Raw genomic sequence first — 19,416 nt, 5'->3', positions numbered from 1 at the left:
CCGATTTACAAGAAAGAAAACCGCCTTGACTCGCAAACTACCAACCTATTTCATTAGCATGCATGTGCTCCAAAATCACGGAGAACATAACAGCTAGCACAATGATGACGCACGTTGACTCAACCAGCATATTATATGACCTCCAGCACGGGTTCATGTGAATCCCAACTCCTATCACTTACTGACGATCTGGCTCATAACAGGGAAAATGGGATCCAGACTGATCACATGGCCAAAGCCTTTGATAAAGTTCCACATCTCAGACTGATACACGAACTCCAGTTTTATGGCATTACAGGGAAAACTCTTGTCTGGATCCAAAATTTCCTGCAGGGCCGTTCGCAAACAGTAGAGCTGGACGAAGAGCGCTCCGATTCTGTACCCTTAACCACCGGTGTCCCCCTGGGTAAGGTCTTGGGGCCAATCCTGTCCCTCGAAAAAAATATAAACGTATTGTCACAACTGCAGCGAAGAGCAGCCCGCTACGTGTGTAATGATTATAGACGTACCAGTTCAGTCACTGCTTTGCTGCAAAACCTGGACTGGCAGTCTCTAGAACTGCGCAGAAAGATTGCCCGCCAAGTCAACAAATGAACCGCTAGTTGTCGCCCCCAGCCTTAAGATCCTTGGACTCCATATCCAGAACAACCTTCATTGGGACGTCCAACTGAAGCAGATGGTGGGAAAGGCCGCAAAGAAACTCTACCACCTCAAAAGACTTAAAAGGTTCATGTTATCGCGTAATGACCTGATCACGATCTACACATGCTATATTAGACCGATCCTAGAATACGCTTCATCTGCCTGGACATCTGGCCTCACTAAACTGCAGACAGAGAAACTCGAACAAATCCAAAAACGTGCCTGCCGGATTATCCTGTCAAACGACTACACTGGCTACTCCCACGCCCTGCAACGTTAACAGCTAGGGCTAAAAAAACTGGCACAAAGAATTCTATCTCAATTTTGCAAGATCTCTGATGGAGTCCAACTTCAGTGACTGGCTTCCGAGCACACCACTCTACCGCACCAACATACTCAAAAACTTTCCGATCCGATACTTCGTATCCCTGCTGAATAAGTAACTGATTTCCTTAACAATTCAATGTTTTACCTACTCCATTGTACCAATCAACACAATTCTGTCACGTTCGAATGTTTCAACTTTTACAACGTCAGCTGTCCTTACGTCGTATTCGGTGTCTGTGTTTGTAAATGCAAATTCTTTCTTAATGGCACAATTGCTAAACTTTGTATATTTGTATATAATCACATATTTTTTTATGTGAGCAAATGTGAAAATACTCGCCAATTCAGAATTGCCAGTCTGCGATGTGGTATTTGTCAATAAAGTTTCAAAAGTTTCATATAAGATCATCCATAATACTGATTATGTTCCACACACGACCATGATTATCCCGGTGGCTCGATGCTGCCGCCGCACCAATATAATCACAGACATTGCAGGCCATCGCGGGCAGGAACAACTACTACAGGCTCTTCCCTCGCACCGTCAACGACTGGAACGAACTTGAGCCTGGTGTGGTTGAGGCGGGGTCCCTCTCCCAGTTCAAAACCGAACTGGGGAGGACCTTGCTGGAAAGAACATCCCCTACACGTCCTTGTATATAAGTGAATAAATGTATTACTAACTCTCTAAATTCACTTGTCCTGTCATTTCAGTTGTTTATGCTCCTGAGCACATTTCCTTCATTTCCCCTTTTTGTTTTATTTGTACCGGGCACTTGTGTCGTATCTAACCTTGCTCAACTGCTGATAATCTCAGATATGAGGCCAAGCAGTAAAGAAGAAGAAGAAGATGGTTCGTAATCGCCTCTTTTTGACATTCTACTAAATAATAATAATAATAAAAAATAGTACAGTCAACTGTATCTCTGTCCATCTAGCTTATTGGGTTATGTACACCAGTGCACTTATTCCCCAAAATGGATCTCGAGCCCTGACGGTGTTTTAAGAGAATATATATATAGAGATCCATTTTGGTATGAAACCTACAGACTCATTGCATCGGTAAGGTAACACGTGTGCTATGGAGGTCACTGAAGACTATCATCTCATAATAACTACTACTTACTCTTGCACTGTAATATTATAAATTGCCCGAACTGGCGATCTAGCCACATAGTGTAAAAGGTGGATTTAGACGGCAACGCAATACAGCGTCACATGATATGGTGTAATACCCTACTATATATGCAGTACGATATAATGCATTTCAACGGCGTGCGGTGTCAGATCAAAAAGGCACTGACTTATACAAACAGCAGAGCAGGCACTGGATGACAAGGGTTAAGTATCAATTATTCTGGTCTTAATAGCCCTGCATTTAAAACAGTCACGAGGAGGCCGTTGGTAAAAACCCATGTATGCGGATTACCAAAGGCGTCGATACAAAACATTTGGAACGTTGCCCAGGCGGTGTTAAGATAAACCGGAGTGCCAAACATTGCTTGAGAATTAACTTGCATGTAACTATCGACCGTTATCGTTTGAACTTAAGTAAGGAAAAGGTTAAGATGATTTGTCAGTGTTCTTTTTAGGATTGGAAACAGCTCTTCAACCAGGAACCTCCAAGAACATAAAAAGAACTATTTGATGGAATGAATCTGTCATAAAATTAACAAGAGTGGTGTTTAAAAAACACACCGGCGACGTGAGAATTGTGCAAAGAAGGTCCTCATTTGCATGATTTATATCTTACTGTGTTAATCTTCACGATACCTTCAAGTGCCACAAAGTTTTCAAGTTAAGTCTTAATTAGCATAATTTGCCAGATCTTAGTGGTGCCCCAACGTTCAAATATCTAGACTAAGGGATAAAAGACATATGAGATATATATGTATACGTATATACTCTTGGCCGTAGTCTAAACGGCCCAGACGAGGACGAGGCGGACAAAAACGAGCCGTGCCCGTTTGGAACGACTTGGGACGCGCAGGGACGGCGTCCCAAACGCTTAGCCTTAAGACGCTTCCATTTTCACATAGGTCAGGTATTGAAGTCACGTCCACTCAGAACATTTCAGCATACTCCAAACTTAAATGAAGTATCCACCCTGATGCCACCGTGAGCGACACAGAAGCCACCGCGGGATGCAGTCAACTCCAGCCCGATCGCGTCGATCTCATAGATCTGCCCCCTCGTGGTAAGTAATTCCTTGATAAAATTATTGTTTCATTTTACATAATTGCAACGCTTGCCAAACAGTCAATAAAAAAAGCAAAGGCTCAACTTTTGTATTAGTTTGTGACAAACTATAATCGGTTGGTAACACAGCTTTGTCATAATCTATCGTGCTGTAACGTTATATACTCATACTGAGATCGATGGCATAGTCAAAGCCTGCATGTTTACATCGGTGACCGCCCTATGTTCCGAAATTACTATGTTCCGAAATCTCTATGTTTCGAAATCTCGATGTTCCGTAAGCCCTATGTTCCAGTTCACTCAAATAACAGAAGCTGTCCTAAGTATGCTGTTCACACACACATACATACATACGCATAACATTCTCGACGAAGGTAATAATTCATCCCGACTCCCTACCATTTGAATTCAACTATTGGATTTTGTAACCATAGTCATTACGTATACTCTACCTATGTTCAAAACATTAAATGTATATAGATAATTAGTTGATTCCTAAATACGTATACAAAATATAGCTACATGTTTTTTGGTCACTGGTTTGCAGTTAAAAAAACTTTTAAAGACTTTTTTTTTATTAAATCCAACGATGACAATTCATTATTGACGAAAGTAATTTTCTGTATGTATAAGACCAAGTTGATTTGATTATATGAATGATATCCTCTTGGGAACCCAGCTAATGGGAGCGTGCTATTGAAAAATATTCAAAAGAAAAGTTGCTTTTATTATGAAATATATGTGGTCAGAGCACAGAGTATGGCATGCAGAAATATAGGTTCTTCATTTTGTTATTTCAAAACATATACTAGTGCAGTCTTTTTCGAGTCTGGACTTGACTTTGGCATTTGCGACATTAGTATATGTTTTCAGAAATATACATTTTTATAATTGAGAGCACGCAAAATAATAATATGTGGTAAATAAGAAAACGGTAACGTAAAAAAGAAAACAGTCGGAAGGAGTATGCAACGGAGGCTACAAAAATTCATGCATTTGTGGATGTCATCCCAACCTCCTTGGTCATCCATATACTGTAAATGAAGAACTGTTTGCGGTTGTTTTACTTTGGCGGTGAACTTTTCAGCGCGGACCTTAGGTGACCGGGAAACGTTTTGTCCATCTAAGACTTTGGCGCTACTATTGTTTCAAACGCGAACTTAGAATAACCGCGAATACATCTACTGTTTCCCCTACTGCGAAGTGAATAACCACGCAAACTTAAAACGCATTTACAGTATTCAAATTAGCATTTAACTCAGAAAGAATTGGAAAATCTGGTACATACATCTGATGTCGATCCTACAGGGAAGGGTTAGTGAACAGTTCGTGAACTGTCCCCTGTCTGACCATACATTATACGCGTAAATAGAAGGGGGAGTAGGGTATTACAGTTTGTCCCTATAATCATAAATGCATGCATCCCTATGGAGAAGTTGACAGACATAAGGTGTGATTATCTAAGCAACCTCCTTGATCTCAGAAATCAAAGATTCTGACCAAGAAAATTACCCTCAAATCCTAACCTGTTCTGTCGACTGTTATCTAACAGAATTACGAGAACTTCTATACAGCTATTCTCCAAGGAAACACCCCCCGAGCCAGAGCCCTTGAGTCATTCCATTTGGGCCCGCTCGCGACCATTTCACTATCTCCCGGGGATCCACAAGACAAAAAGATAGAGAAAGGTAATTTTTGTCAACAAATTCTACAAGAGTGAAGTCTGACCTGTCATAGCCACCCCAGATTTGCCAATACTTTACACCAAAAAAAAAAAAAAACAATTTCAATGTTTATCTCTATCAGTCTACAATTTTGAGCTGGGGTGTAGGCGCCTACCCTAAAACCCTAAAACCGTAATTCACTTTATCTTCACGGTAGTAAAGATTTCATGGTGTAAGAAAGATGGACATTTTCACTGAAGTTTAAGTTCACGGTGGTGGCAAGTGATTTACAGAACGGATGTGTGAAGGAATCATAAATAATAACTACATATTTATCACTGGGATGATAAGTTCACGGTACAGAGGTGACCGTGAAAACAGCTGTGAACATAAAGTTACAGTGAAAAAAACAAGAATTACAGTACACTTGTCCCCACGGAAATCAGACCGAATATCCTCTTGGACAGATTGTATACAAACGCCGCCAAAAAGAAGTGCGAGACATATTCAAAGCTTATTGAATATTGATTTTGTATTCGTTTTCAAACTAATAACATGATTCCCAGATTGCAATATAATTTTGCAGTAAGTACCAGGGTAACGTTTATTTTTCTGTCATTTATACAATGGTGTAGCACTGCATTACAGCTGACTCCAGCAGCGGAGGGATATGTACAAACTTTCGCGTACAAGCACATGTGTGTACTCTACTTTAGTTCTACAGGAGAAAATTCATGGCGGCGGGAGGTGGGCACTGCTATCTCAGTTACTTTTATAATACTTTGCTGATGTATTTTTTACTTTGTCTATATTGAATCTTGAATATGTTATGGTTAGTTCTTATGCAGATGATGACAGATTCCTGTGAAGGTAGGCAATAGGTTTGATTTTACCGATTAGTTGAACCACGCCGTGTGTTGAATAACCAGTTTGTGCACCCGCTACATACAGGATTCAAGATACTAATCAAAGAATCGTGTGCAAGGATTCATGATAGATATCTGTCTAAAGTAGTACTTTAGTCCTTCGGAGGAGTACTCTGAGAGGATTATATCTGGAATCCTGGAATCCTCACGGCTGAATCCTGGCTCTGAACCCTGGCCGTCAATCCTGCCGGGACCGTGACGTATACACCCGCGCGCGCACAGGCATGATGGGAAGTTTAAAACCACACAAGATGGCGGCCTGTCCTGCGAAATGACAGGTCACTGTTGTTTACCTTTACCGATTGGCTCGAGTGTAATAAGGAAATCGAGGGAGACGTTTGCGGAATGTTCCAAAATCTTGCTGGAAGCTACAACGTGGCCATCACATGTGCATTGGGACAAGGATACGTCTAATTTTTGCAGGTAAGCACGGGAGGCAAATCATCATAGCTTGTCGCCGTACACCTCTGTTATAAGCTGTAACATTCTTTGAGGCTTTATAAACGTTGACCGATATATTTTGGGCGATAAGTGCTGAGCTGTAAATTATTACGGAAGGAGTGAGAGTTCCCTGCACGTTCCCTGTGCATTTCACGATATAGCTCCAAATAAAATGACTTTCATATCACGGGTTTCCGGAAATGACAGGCCAGACTAGACTGGGTGGGCTCCTTGGATTAGGCTATAATTATTTGCAGTGTACTGATACTTGCTAAGATTCCCTGCGAAGACTTTTAAATACTTAACCTGCTATTTTCATTTAAAAATCATTGACAGACATACAACATCTTCGGTTGATAACCTGCCCATTTATCATTATTTTATTATTATGGTGACAATCTTTTTATCTATGTTAGTGAGTGTGTTTCCCAGGGACAGACTTGCTCCCACTGTTTGAGTTTTTTTTGTTTAACCAAACAAATGTACATTAATGACCTCCCCAACTCTGTAGATTCACACGTTTGCCGACGATTGCTTGATTTATCGAACTATCAGCTAGCCCTCTGACGCTCAAGCTCTACAGTCTGATCTCGATGCGTTATCAGAATGGCAAAATGGTTGGCTCATGTTGTTCAACCCCTCTAAATGTCACATCCTTCATATCACCTGTAAGATTAACACCTCCCTAACACAGTACTCCCTCTGTGGAGAAGCCCTTGAACTAAGTACAACTGTCCAACGATTTGCGGTGGGACCACGCCACTAGCAAAGCCGGTAGGGTTCTATGGGTCATTTGGCCCAATTTGACCCACTGTCCATCTAGGGTGAAGGCCGCTTGCTACAAAGCACTTGGAATATAGTGCCATCGTCTGGGACCCTCACACCACCAAAGGGATACAGGCGGTGGAGGCCGTCCAGCGCAGGGCCGCCCGTGTGACCCTAAATGACTTCCGGCGGACTAGCAGTGTGACACAAATGCTCAACGACCTGCAGTGGCCCCTTCTATCTGAATGGAGGAAGAATGCCGCCTTACCTTCTTCTACAAAATTGTTAATAACCACATTATTATTGATATAGACACAGTTTGCTGAAGCCAGCCCAGGGGCGCACACGGGTAGCCACGACCTCAAGTTTTACACCATTTCCCGTACTGTCCCCCAGTGGAATACCCTGCCTGGCACGGTTGCGACGGCTCCCACCGTTGAGTCGTTCCGTGCCAGGCTGGAGGCCTGCCCGCCTTAGCCTGGGACCTCAACTACCCTCCTACTTTGCCACTGAAGGCCTAGGGGCAATTTGGGGGTACTTGCAATGTAGATGTAGATGAAGCCAGCAGTACAGTACTTACATAGTCTGATGAATCGCGCTCCTAGTGGCCAGCCGGTCCTGTAACCGCCATCCCCCTAACCTCCGACCGAGAGCTTGTGCAAATACTAAGTACTTACAGTGTTCCTTTGAACATGAGTGCTAGTACTTAATGCACCAATATAATTGCTTTATCTTTGTCTTCTCTTAACCCTCAAACAATCCATACCTACATTGTATACAATTTGTTATAGTGATATATTATAAGATTAATAGTCGTATACTGTATCACTTTCTGCAATTTCCCAAAAGATTGTGACTGGCTTGTGTACTCATTTAGTCCTGTTCAATCTACGTGTAAGAAATTCTATGTGCAGGTTCATACCTGAAGGCTAATTGCGAGTACAGTACATGGTAGAAACATAGGAGATATATATGCGAACAAGACAATTCTACTTTGTTGGTTATTGGCTATTCCATGATTAGGGTGCATTTGTATTTCTAACAACATTCTGTTGATATTTATTCAACATTTTATACAAATACAATTTTGAGTTATTCTCCAGATATTCCTGAAGCTTTTTCAATTGGTAGATTTATGTCAAAAACATTTTGCTACCAGTATGTCCAATTCAAATTCAAGTCTTTCTCCTCCAAATCTCCTCCTACTATTGCTGTTACCCCATTTATAAAGTACCATTTAACAATTTGTCAACAATAATTTAAAGTAGAAGTACAGTACAGAGCCTTTTTGTGTGTATTGTCCATATAGCGCTGGACTGTAAGTGCATGTCTTTTTTCTGCTCTTTTATACTCCCCATAGCTGACAAATTCTAAATTCCATGTACATGTACCTAAGATATGTTTGAGTAACAGTCTGAGTCGGTGCAAGATAGTTCGCAAAACTGCCTTAGTTCCTGGTGTTGAAAATGAATTCATAATGACAAATGCTCTGATATCCGGCTACTTTTGCAACAATATTTACTCAGTTCAAAACATTGTCTGCTGCACATACATATGAAGTTGAAGTGTTTGTAAACAAAAAACGACCAAAAACACTCTGTTGTGTCGACCAGTTTCGTGCAGTGACGTCTGCCAGTGAGGGTAGACAATAGAGGCGGTAGCATGGGGCCAGCACTGCTAGCTGAACACTGTCCACAATGTGGCGGATGCGGATAATCCCATGCAATAAAAGAATTTGTCAAACGATTCTAAATTAATGGTATGCAGGACGGGGGAAGCAACACCGATTCTAAAAGGAATACCCTGCCCTGATGCATTTGGAGGCAGAAGAGAGAAACGTTTAATATCCCAGACACTCAGGACTACCCCATTCGACCGAAACCTGTCACTGCTGAGAGATTAGCATTATGGTACAGCAGAGCTGTTTGGGGCTTTTTTTCGGCGTATTGTTTGGTATTTTGAAACTACCGATATTTGAGTCATCTTGGTGAGTTTCAACCATGTTCCGCCTTCACCTTGCTTACAAGGCGGTGCTCTAGATCTATCCGAGAAGTTCTCAACTTCATCGATGCCATCTGGGCTTGAAGGACCACGGACTAATGTAGTAGCCACAATTTCGTTACTGCTTTCGTCACGTCCATGACCCGAGTTCGGACTTTGAAGAAATGGCATGCTTGCTGCAACATGTTTATATTAGAAACATCCGGGAATTGTTTTCCCGACTTTTGGTGATCCCGAGATCATGGCCGCGGAGATTAGCGAACTAAGGACAGAAATGCACGAATTTGACATTTTCTCCCATGATTCGTCACCGAAGTCATCACGGAAAGTGTCGGAAATCCCCGGAAAAACTTGAACCTCAGAAGTAGTCGGCACCCACCGAAACGCCATCAGGCTCGCTCGGCGCTGGTTTCAGTTTATCTGCAGTGACGCTAGCAGCTAGCTAAATGTATATTATAACCTCATTGGCTAAGTGTAGAACCATTGAGTCCTGAGCCGTGCTGAGCCTGATTTTTTTATTCTGCAAAATTGCAGGTTGTTTAATTTTTCTTCTGCAATCTTAAAAATCTTTCTGCAATTTGCAGATTGCAGAAGGGTATTTGGAACGCTGAAAGGGGAGGTACTACGTACTAACGTAACATTACCTATTTACGTGCAGAACCTATTTACGTCCGGTTTGGCTCATGTCCACATGTCGCGGTGTATTATGCCAAAGCCTGTTCTCATGAGCAATAAAGAACATCATAAGTATGATCCTTAGCCATCTCTTTAATTTTTGCACTGCAAAACATAATAACCATGCCTTTACCGCGTGAACGCCACGTGCCGCGCATGTGGGGGAAATTTACAGATAAACATTGTTTTTTTCCATTGCGTTAAGCAAGTTGCCGGACAGACATAGTGATTTTACTATCATTTGTCTGCAGACTACTTTGGACAGTTACTGTGCATTTTTTTCTGGTCTATGTTCTTCAAGCATAGCGCTAGAAGGGATGTTAAACAAGGACATCAACAACAACATGTAGCGTTAGCCAGAGATAAATTCATGCTACTTCTACAACTATGTGTTCTACCAAAACAAGAGAAAGGAAGGAAGGAAGGAAGCGTAGAAGGTTAACCATGACTTCTACAAACATGAGCTTTCCTACTAAGACTAGAGAAGGAAGGAAGGAAGGAAGGAGATAAGAGAAGCAAAAAAGAAACTCCCATGCCCACTACTAGTACCAAACTAGGCACAGCCTCATTACTCGAAAGGGTACCTACTGGCTGAACTTCAAGGTGAATATTCAAGGTAAATATATATATCATATATATCACACCGAGACGTCCTAAAGGTATCCTAAAGGTATCATATATATCAAGATGGGAAGAATTTCTGGCCGCCATATTGGACCGTCGGTGCTTGATGCGTTAACAGATTGGCAAAATCGTTGGCTTATGTCGTTCAATCCCTCTAAATGTCACATCCTCCATATCACCCGTAAAAAGCACCCCATTCTAACCCAGTACTCCCTCTGTGGAGAAGCCCTCACCAGTGTCAAGTTCCACCCCTATCTTGGAGTACAACTGTCCGATGATCTGCGGTGGGACACCCATATCAACTACGCCACTAGCAAAGCCGGTAGGGTACTAGGGGTCATTCGGCGCAATTTGACCCATTGTCCATCTAGGGTCAAGGCCACTTGTTACAAAGCGCTGGTGCGGCCCCACTTGGAATATAGTGCCATTGTCTGGGACCCATACACCACCAAAGGGATACAGGCGGTGGAGGCCGTCCAGCGTAGGGCCGCCCGAGTGACTCTGAATGACTACCAGCGGACTAGCAGCGTGACACAAATGCTCAATGACCTGCAGTGGACTCTTCTCTCTGAAAGGAGGAGGAGCGCCCGCCTCACCTTTTTCTATAAGCTAGTTAATAACCAATCAATATTAACACAGATAGTCTACTGAAACCAGCTCAGGGGCGCACCAGGGGGAGCCACACGCTCAAATTTCAACAACATAACGCCCGGACAAACTCCTACAAATATTCATACTTCCCCCGCACAATCCCCGAGTGGAACGCCCTACCTGGCGCGGTTGTTAAGGCTCCCACCGTTGAGTCTTTCCGCGCCAGGCTGGAGGCCTGCCCGCCTTAGCCTGGGACCTCCCCCCCCCCTACTTTGCCCCTGGCGGGGTCATCTGGGGCTATATCAAGTTGAAGCTTGGGGTCTGCATGGGAAACTTCTTGATAATTCTTAATTGTATTTGAAGCTGAAAACACTCATTGTACAAGTATTATGCGTTAATAATTCAATTATACTATACTATAATTTATTACCAACAATATCTACATTTTATCGATACTTATCGCCGCGTCGTCTGTCAAGCTAGAGAAAAGGTATCAAAGAGTTCTCCATGCAGACCCCAAACACCGACGATCCAATATGGCGGCCACAAATTCCGATCTCGATATGAGCGGAATAACTTGATAAAACTGGTAAACACTCAAGATTTGCTTCATATTTTGTATTCATGATTGCATATACAATGTATCCAGTGCGTGACATAAGGTCTCTGCATATTAGACCCGTTTGCGCGGGTTTGCGGTCGTTTGCGGTGGTTTGTGGTGTTTAGGCATACCCGCCTGGGGTATGTACATATTTGTTTGGATAACTTAATAAAACAGTATTGGAAACCTTCATATTTTTTCCGAAAATTTACATGATATTCAATGGCCTCGTTTCGAAAGTCGAATTTCAAACCGTCTTGCTGAAAGGCACTCAAGCAGTCAAGGTGAAATTATACGCTCCCCGGCCCCTCCCCACGGGAAGACAAAATAAAACTTAAAATATTATATAAAGCCGTATTATGCACATGTAACATAAATTTGCCAAGACACAACAGCAACAAGACGCACATACCTGTATTCAATTCCAGGGCCGGGCCAAAGTAAATCCGTTAGTTAGATGTGAACTTTTATACAACGAAAGACAACTCTCTCGATCGAGCGACCTGGCACTGCACGAAATGGCCACGTATCCTGACGGATCCGACGTATCCGGAATCGGGCCTCATGGCGTTTCCGAGCGAATCCGGAAAAATCCCAGTTCACTGCTCGGATACTGAAGTGCCCGCAGATCCGATCAATTCCGACGCCGTATTCTTCTGGATTCGTGATGCGCCTCGGATACCCGAAGATATTTGCGCGGATCCCTCGTTTTTTGATATTTGGAATGTTCGGATTGTTTGTATGTCGGTAGTTGCTTCGGATCCTGACGAATGAATACACACGGCACGGCATGATCTCATTTCCTGACGAATCCAGCAGATCCGGAATTGCGCATCATAGCAGGTACGGAACGTTTCCGATTGGATCCGATACACCTCAGATCAGACAATTCCGGCGCCGTATACGTCTGGATCCTTCATACGTTTCGGGTACAGATACGGAACGTTTCCGAGCAAATTCAGACAATTACCAGGTACACCTCAGATCCGGCAATTCCGACGCCGTATACGTCTGGATCCGTGATGCGCGTCGGATACCTGAGGATATTTGCGCGGATCCTTCGTTTCTAGATATTTGTCAATATGGCAGAGATGTTCGGATTGTTTGTCGGTAGTTGCTTCGGATCCTGACCAACAAATACACACTGCACGGCACGCGGCATGATCTCAGATCCTGACGAATCCAACAGATCCGGAATTGCGCATCATAGCAGATACGGAACGTTTCCGATTGGATCCGATGCACCTCAGATCCGACAATTCCCGCGCCGTATACGTCTGGATCCTTCATATGTTTCGGGTACAGATACGGAACGTTTCCGAGCAAATTCGGACAAATACCAGGAACACCTCAGATCCAGCAATTCTGATGCCGTATACGTCTGGATACGTTTCGGGTACAGATACAATATCTACTCGCGATCGGATCTTTCATTTTTTAATGTATTTGCCAATATGTTAGAAGTTCAGATTTGCCAATATGTTAGAAGTCATGAGCTGTCTCGGATCCTGACGTGTACGGAACACGGATTCGTGTCGGATATCCAAATTACCCACAAGACACTTCAGGGCGCGACAAACGTTAACGGTTTTCTTTCGGTCAACAGCACAGACAAGAACGGCGTTTCATCACCTTCTGTGCTTAACATGGCATCGCCAGAGTCTATCATGGTCGACCAGTGATTTTTGAGTGACTTGAGAGTCGAAGGGAATTCGGTGTAAACTCAAACGCACGGAATTGCGACGTTGTCTTCTTCGTGCATGCAATATTCGTCGCCCCCCTCCCCCCTTGTAAACGCTGGTAGGGAGTTGATTCATCATTTTGAGGGACTGCCCTTTGGTAAGTACAAATTGAAAAATTCCCGTTTCTAACTAGTTTTGACGTCAGTTATCCTCCTATTGTGGCTTGACACATCATCGCATTCGCATGACCATAAGAATTCTCCAGCCGACCTGCCCTTTTACGGCGTTAGGATCTAGGAAATTTAAAATTTCAATTTGTTCATTCTTGCCAATGGTCAGCAGACATGTGTGTCTGGTTAACGTTTCAGATACAAAATAGCAAGCAGTGGAGGGAAAGATAATTAAAGATATGGAAGGGAAGAAAATGTCATAAGTATTTGTCCCACAAAGATCCCACAGTTTGTGGATAGTGAACTAGAACTTATAAGGAGGCAGTAGTGTGCCTCAGTGATTATTTCATTCAGTTATAGCTGTGCATGTTTGATCAATATCATATTCAAGTTATAGATGTAAGTTTTACGTAGTCAATTCAACGATGCCCAGATTCATTTTTTTACACATGCGAGTATGTGATATGTTTAATATTTGTCATTGTTTCCATTTATATATATATATCCAGTACAGCATCGGCAGATACTTCCTTCACAAATGCAGCACATATTGTGAGGACCTTGGCTGGGAACAAAGCAATCAACTGTCAGATGCTCAGCTGCTGAGTACCTCAGGCTCCTTTGGTAAGTCCATCATCGGTACACTTCAATGTTAGCTGAGAGAGGCATGATGGATATCCATTGTCCCGTGTTTTTTGTAGCTGCTGCGATGAAACGAAGCCCATGCCAAAATCATGTGACATGTTCCTTAAATACGTGAATTGATATTTATTCATCATTTGGTTTTATCATATAGGAACTGGTTCATCACAAGATGGACTCCAAGCTGAGTCCAACATGCAGATACAGAAGAAATCAGCCTTGCCTGTCCCTTACCAAGAATGCATGGAAGAAGTGAACTCAGATGTAGTCAGAGAATGGGGAGAGGACGATTATACACATGCAGTTCCACGGCATATGCTACTTACGTTTAAAATGTGGCGTGTCATCATGGGAGTTCTTCAGACAGTATAATGTTACTTTCTATTTTCAACCTCTGTATTTGAAATAATTGTATCTGATGGCTTTTAGACTAAGAGCTGGCCACAAATAAGGCTTTTATTACTTTAGTGGAATATTTAGAACATGTAGATAATTTTGGTCCAAGGGCACTATACAGTAGTAAATATTACCACAATGTTGTGATGGTGTTACTTGTAATACATTTCATAATTTTTCAGAACATTGTGCTTGCACAACCCAATTTACCGACATTAACCTGCATATGCAGTGGTGCTTTGAGTATGTGGATGTCCCTCAGCCTGTCTCAAATGAAATGGATCATTTAGCCATATAGTACTTCCGTATTGTATTGTATTTGATAGTTTTTGAACTTAGAAATACATTATGTTGAGATATGAAATGATACATATGTTACATACAGGCTTTCCCAAACTTCCTGTCATTCAAAATGATGTTTTGGGTATAGTTAAATTAGGAATGCAAGCACATAGTCGGATCCGTTACGGATTCGTTGTTGGGTCCACCTGTATCCGTCAGTATTCACCATTTTCTTCAAAATACAGAAAAATCCCTGTACGCATCCGTCAGGATCTGTGGCATTTCCGTACAGTGTACGGCTCCGTATTCGTCGAAAATCCCTTACTTTCGGATTCTTCAGGAAATATTCCATATACCGGTGCGGAAATAGTCGGATACGTTACACGAATCCGCATGTATCCGTCAGTATCCGCCAAAAATACAGAAAAATTCCTGTTCGTATCCGTCAGGATCGGTGGCATTTCCGTACAGTGTACTGCTCCGTATTCGTCGAAAATCCCTTACTTTCGGATTCTTCAGGAAATATTCCATATACCGGTGCGGAAATAGTCGGATACCTTACACGAATCCGCATGTATCCGTCAGTATCCGTCAGTATCCGACAAAAATACAGAAAAATCCCGGTACGTATACGCCGGGAAACGAGGCCATTTCGTGCAGTGTGGGTGACAAACCGGTGGACCCGCGTCGCTTCCTAGCAGCCTATCAGCGCCTGCGTCAAGCCTTCCCGTCATGCCTGTGCGCGCGCGGGTGTATACGTCACGGTCCCGGCAGGATTGACGGCCAGGGTTCAGAGCCAGGATTCAGCCGTGAGGATTCTAGGATTCCAGATATAATCCTCTCAGAGTACTCCTCCGAAGGACTAAAGTACTACTTTAGACAGATATCTAGCATGAATCCTTGCACACGATTCTTTGATTAGTATCTTGAATCCTGTATGTGGAATTTGTGCCGAAGCCGTGATAGTTTGTCCAAACCGTCAACATTTAACCCGGGCATCTAGTATATGATTGAAGCCAACGTCATGTACAGCGCTGATGCTATACGCTCGTATTTCCACTGTTTAAGATATACAAATGTAGAAGAATATATGAGGCTGGCTGTGATGCATTGTCTACTGTGGAATTGAATACATTTGATGTCGTGTTTGAAATGATCATACAGCCAGACACGTAGGTGACATTGTAGTGTTTTGCAATTATTATTTTGTTTTACCTTTGCCAAAATGGTTAGGTAGTTTGTGTGTTTTAGATAGAGTTTGCATACATGTATAAGACGTGTTTTCACGGAAAACTTCGGCCGGCATATAGAAACGACCACACAGGCAGTCGAAATCAGAGTCCTATTGTGTTCGTTCACTGAAGCCGAAGTCGTAAAAAGGGGTGTCAGACGGAAGTTGCCTGTTAGCCAGGAGGGGAGGTACATTACTGTTCATAGCTGATAACTGTACTGATACCAGTGAATTGCATTCCTGAGGGCTAGCTCGTTACATGTACCTAGGGGAAGGATAGTACACGAATATCTGCAACAAAATTCTTTTCTTTTTTTCTTTTGGGAGGGGAGGCCGGACTAGGTATAACAGACCGTTTGGTGTAAAATAACCAGCTGCTGCCGCCACGCCGCGTGCCTGCGAAGCTGGTGTGTTACGCCTAATGGCGTTTATACCGGCTATATAGATACAGATACTTATAATTAATTACGTCATGACCGAAGTTTGACAAGGTGTCAATAGCTTTCACTACTCTACTGGAGAGCTTTTGCAGACCGGAAAATTTCTAGGAACAGATTGGTTACACGGTGTTCTACTAGTCTCTACCAGACTAACAGCGTCGGCTATAGAGAGAACATTTGCCGGGGGACTTTGGCCATGGAGGATAACATTTCCATCCGCTGGGTTGCCTCTTTGACCCTCTCTCCGTAGCCGACTCCCTTCATACAATTGATTCTATTTGGGCATTTTCTACTATTTTCCCAGCGACCCGCAGAGACTGGTAGAGGCTAGTGTTCTACAGTGTTTTCTGTTTGGTATGTATTGGCAATAAAGACAAAAAAAGTGTATTACAATATTAATCTTTGTTCGTTGTGTTGTTTTTTTCTTTAGTAGCTCCTGAATGTAAGATTCTGCAACACATGCTTTTACGACCATTCAAATGGCGACTTAGTCCACGTAGAACACATGCAGCCGAACAACTACGATGAACATTTATTCGGGTAATATTGGAATAGTCTATTATTGTGATTTCATGTACATAAGTGCCGATAGAGTTTTAAAGATTTCATAATTTGACGGTTTCACAGACTGAAATATTTGTAGGGATTGGATGGCTGCCATAGCTTCTTTTAAACAGTTTGTTAACTGATTTTGGTAGCCAGCTCCACCGACCGTCTCCGTCTCTATACCTGCACAGGCGGACCATATGGGACGAGAGTGATGACGACGAGATGTTCCTGCCACATCTTACACATACCGATGTGCCAGTGGGGAAGTCGGCAGATCGATACCTTCTACTGGATGTCGGTGAGACGAGCTGCATCCCTAGGAGATCCGTAACAGACGTCCGAAACGTCGAGACCGAGCAAGGGAGCCACACAACAAGTGTCGTCGACAAAAGGAAGGGAACGAGAGAGAACCAGATCTGTAGCAGAGCCACGATGTGAAGCCAATAGATTGCGCTGCTTCAACCGCTACTACAGCGAGACAAAACCTGACGCTAGTTAGAAATATCGCGGACTTACATGTTTATACCACGGATATACTAATATATTGTCTATTCCATAATGTATTTTGTGTGTATATAGTATTCAAATCTATTGCATATGTATATCGAAATCGTACACAAGGTTATTAACCTGGCCGACGACGGTTCTAATCAAACCTGGGGTGGATGTAGCCTGACTACTTCGCGCTCCTAGCGGCCGGCCCGACGGATACCGCCCCCAAAAGGGGGTCATTAATCTCCGCCAGAGAGAGCTTGTGTAAACACAGGCTAGGGGTGGATATACATAATTGAAATTGAAACCCCCACACGAATATTGTAAATGAGTGTGTACGAAAGCTGTGATACGATTGCACGCTCTCACCAACTTGCAAGAAGATACGAGTACTAATGCAACACCTGATCAACTCGGAACACTTATTCTAGTAATTAATGACACAGTTTTCTATTTTGGGTGCCATGATTCCCAAAAATGTGTTTTCCTTTGTTTTATTCTTTACTGAAGTGGACTACAAAGCCAGTCACAGAAAGATGAAGTAACCAAAGTTCTGTGGAGCTAGCAGGTAATTTTCAAGAGGTCTGTCTGATAAGTCAGAGTACAAAAACATGTATGTTAGCATAGCCAGTATCACGAAGTCATAGTCAGTCCGTCTTAAAAGTCTCCCGTGCTTAGTGTACGGAAAGCCTTGTCTATGTGTACTTTCTTTATCCTTACTATGTTAGTCTTTCGAAGCTTCAAAGATGCAGATAAAATAACTCGAATTATACGTATGTCAAGCATATCATTTTCTTATTGAATGAAGCAAAGCTTCTAAGAAAAATCAATCAAACGTAGTGACATATTGTTGTTGCTGCCTTTTGCAAAAATCCGGACAGCTTCTTTGAAAGCTGTGACTTATTACCTTTCAAAATCAAACTTTACTCATGACAATAAAAGAAGAGCCAGTCCAAGCATGTCATTCATGATAACAAAAACCAAAAACGTTTGAAACATTGAGAAACAGCGCTAGCTGTGATGTATGGGTATATATTGCAACATCCAGAAACTTTATTTCAAACATCGATAAACAGCTGTAAAAGTGTATACAAACTAGGGCATTTTCTATGCCGTATGCAATGGAATTTCGTCCTTGCTATAGAAAAGGCCATACCTGCAAGGCGTTGCCAAAAAGTAATTCCCTAGGGAATGCGTTCGTGAAAATCCTAGAATATTTGGCAAACCGAAAGCAGTACTATACAATAGGCTCCCCCCCTGAGGCGTCGCCAAAAAAAATGCATTATCGAAATAGCTGTCAGGTGATCACCAGACTGCAAAGCTTTTTACAACCGATTTAGTTTCCGGGCGTCCTTTTCGAAGGTCATTCAAATAAATCGCTATAGAAATACATTATCATCCCGAAGCAGCGCTATAACTACACTTACAGCATCAATAGACATTTCAACTACTATGTGAAAACATATTATTTGGAGTCCCTGGAATAAAATATAAATCACATATCCTTTTCAATATCACTTTTGTCTGACGTCTTGGACATAAATTTACTTCCAGCTAGACAGCAAACCAGTCTTTTGCAACACATAACACAAAATTGCCTCTTGTCGAACATTATTGAACTGGACGATCAATATGCTTTTAAAGACACTACACTTGGGGTTTTGGAATGGTGGCTCGTGCGCGAGTTCATCATCCTTGTGAAGAGTATTCAGACTCTACAACTGGATAAGAATTGGGAGATTTATATCCGGACGTTTCGAGTGACATCCATTACTCTTCTTAAGCGTCACTAAAATGAACTAGAAGAACTAACTGACGAGTACTTATTTACAGTAACTAGAAAAAAACGGATTTACATGGCAAATCACACAGTCGTGTATAAGATGTATTGAAATGTAAAACAAGATGGGAAGGCTCCTATGGTAAGACAACACTATAGGAACAGCTATTGTCCTTTGGGTGGGTGGAGTGTTGGGCTTTACGCGGAGTCCCCCCTTACTGTTTCTGTATCTGTATCTATATAGCCGGTATAACCGCCATCAGGCGTAACACACCAGCTGTTTAACCCTATCCAGA

The 19,416-nt window shown here is 42.5% G+C and overlaps 2 long non-coding RNA genes across 4 annotated transcripts; both read left to right on the top strand.

Annotated features, from left to right (window-relative positions):
- Window positions 1-2,640: 2,640 nt before the first annotated feature.
- LOC136421606 (uncharacterized) lies at window positions 2,641-18,112 on the top strand. Of its 3 annotated transcripts, XR_010753472.1 has the most exons (4): window positions 2,641-3,166; window positions 5,468-5,579; window positions 16,730-16,839; window positions 17,037-18,112. It is a non-coding gene; the product is annotated as an uncharacterized lncRNA (long non-coding RNA). The 3 variants fall into 3 exon arrangements; XR_010753471.1 differs by lacking the exon at window positions 2,641-3,166 and having other exon boundaries at window positions 4,979-5,579; window positions 16,733-16,839; XR_010753470.1 differs by lacking the exon at window positions 2,641-3,166 and having other exon boundaries at window positions 4,979-5,579.
- On the top strand, window positions 12,886-14,890 carry LOC136421602 (uncharacterized). The gene is made up of 2 exons (XR_010753469.1): window positions 12,886-13,932; window positions 14,105-14,890. It is a non-coding gene; the product is annotated as an uncharacterized lncRNA (long non-coding RNA).
- Window positions 18,113-19,416: the final 1,304 nt, after the last annotated feature.

This window comes from Branchiostoma lanceolatum, chromosome 1 (genome assembly GCF_035083965.1).
Source record: "Branchiostoma lanceolatum isolate klBraLanc5 chromosome 1, klBraLanc5.hap2, whole genome shotgun sequence".
Taxonomy (NCBI): domain Eukaryota; kingdom Metazoa; phylum Chordata; class Leptocardii; order Amphioxiformes; family Branchiostomatidae; genus Branchiostoma; species Branchiostoma lanceolatum.
The sequence above is the reverse complement of the archived record's forward strand: the minus strand, read 5'-3'. Positions and strand labels throughout refer to the sequence as shown.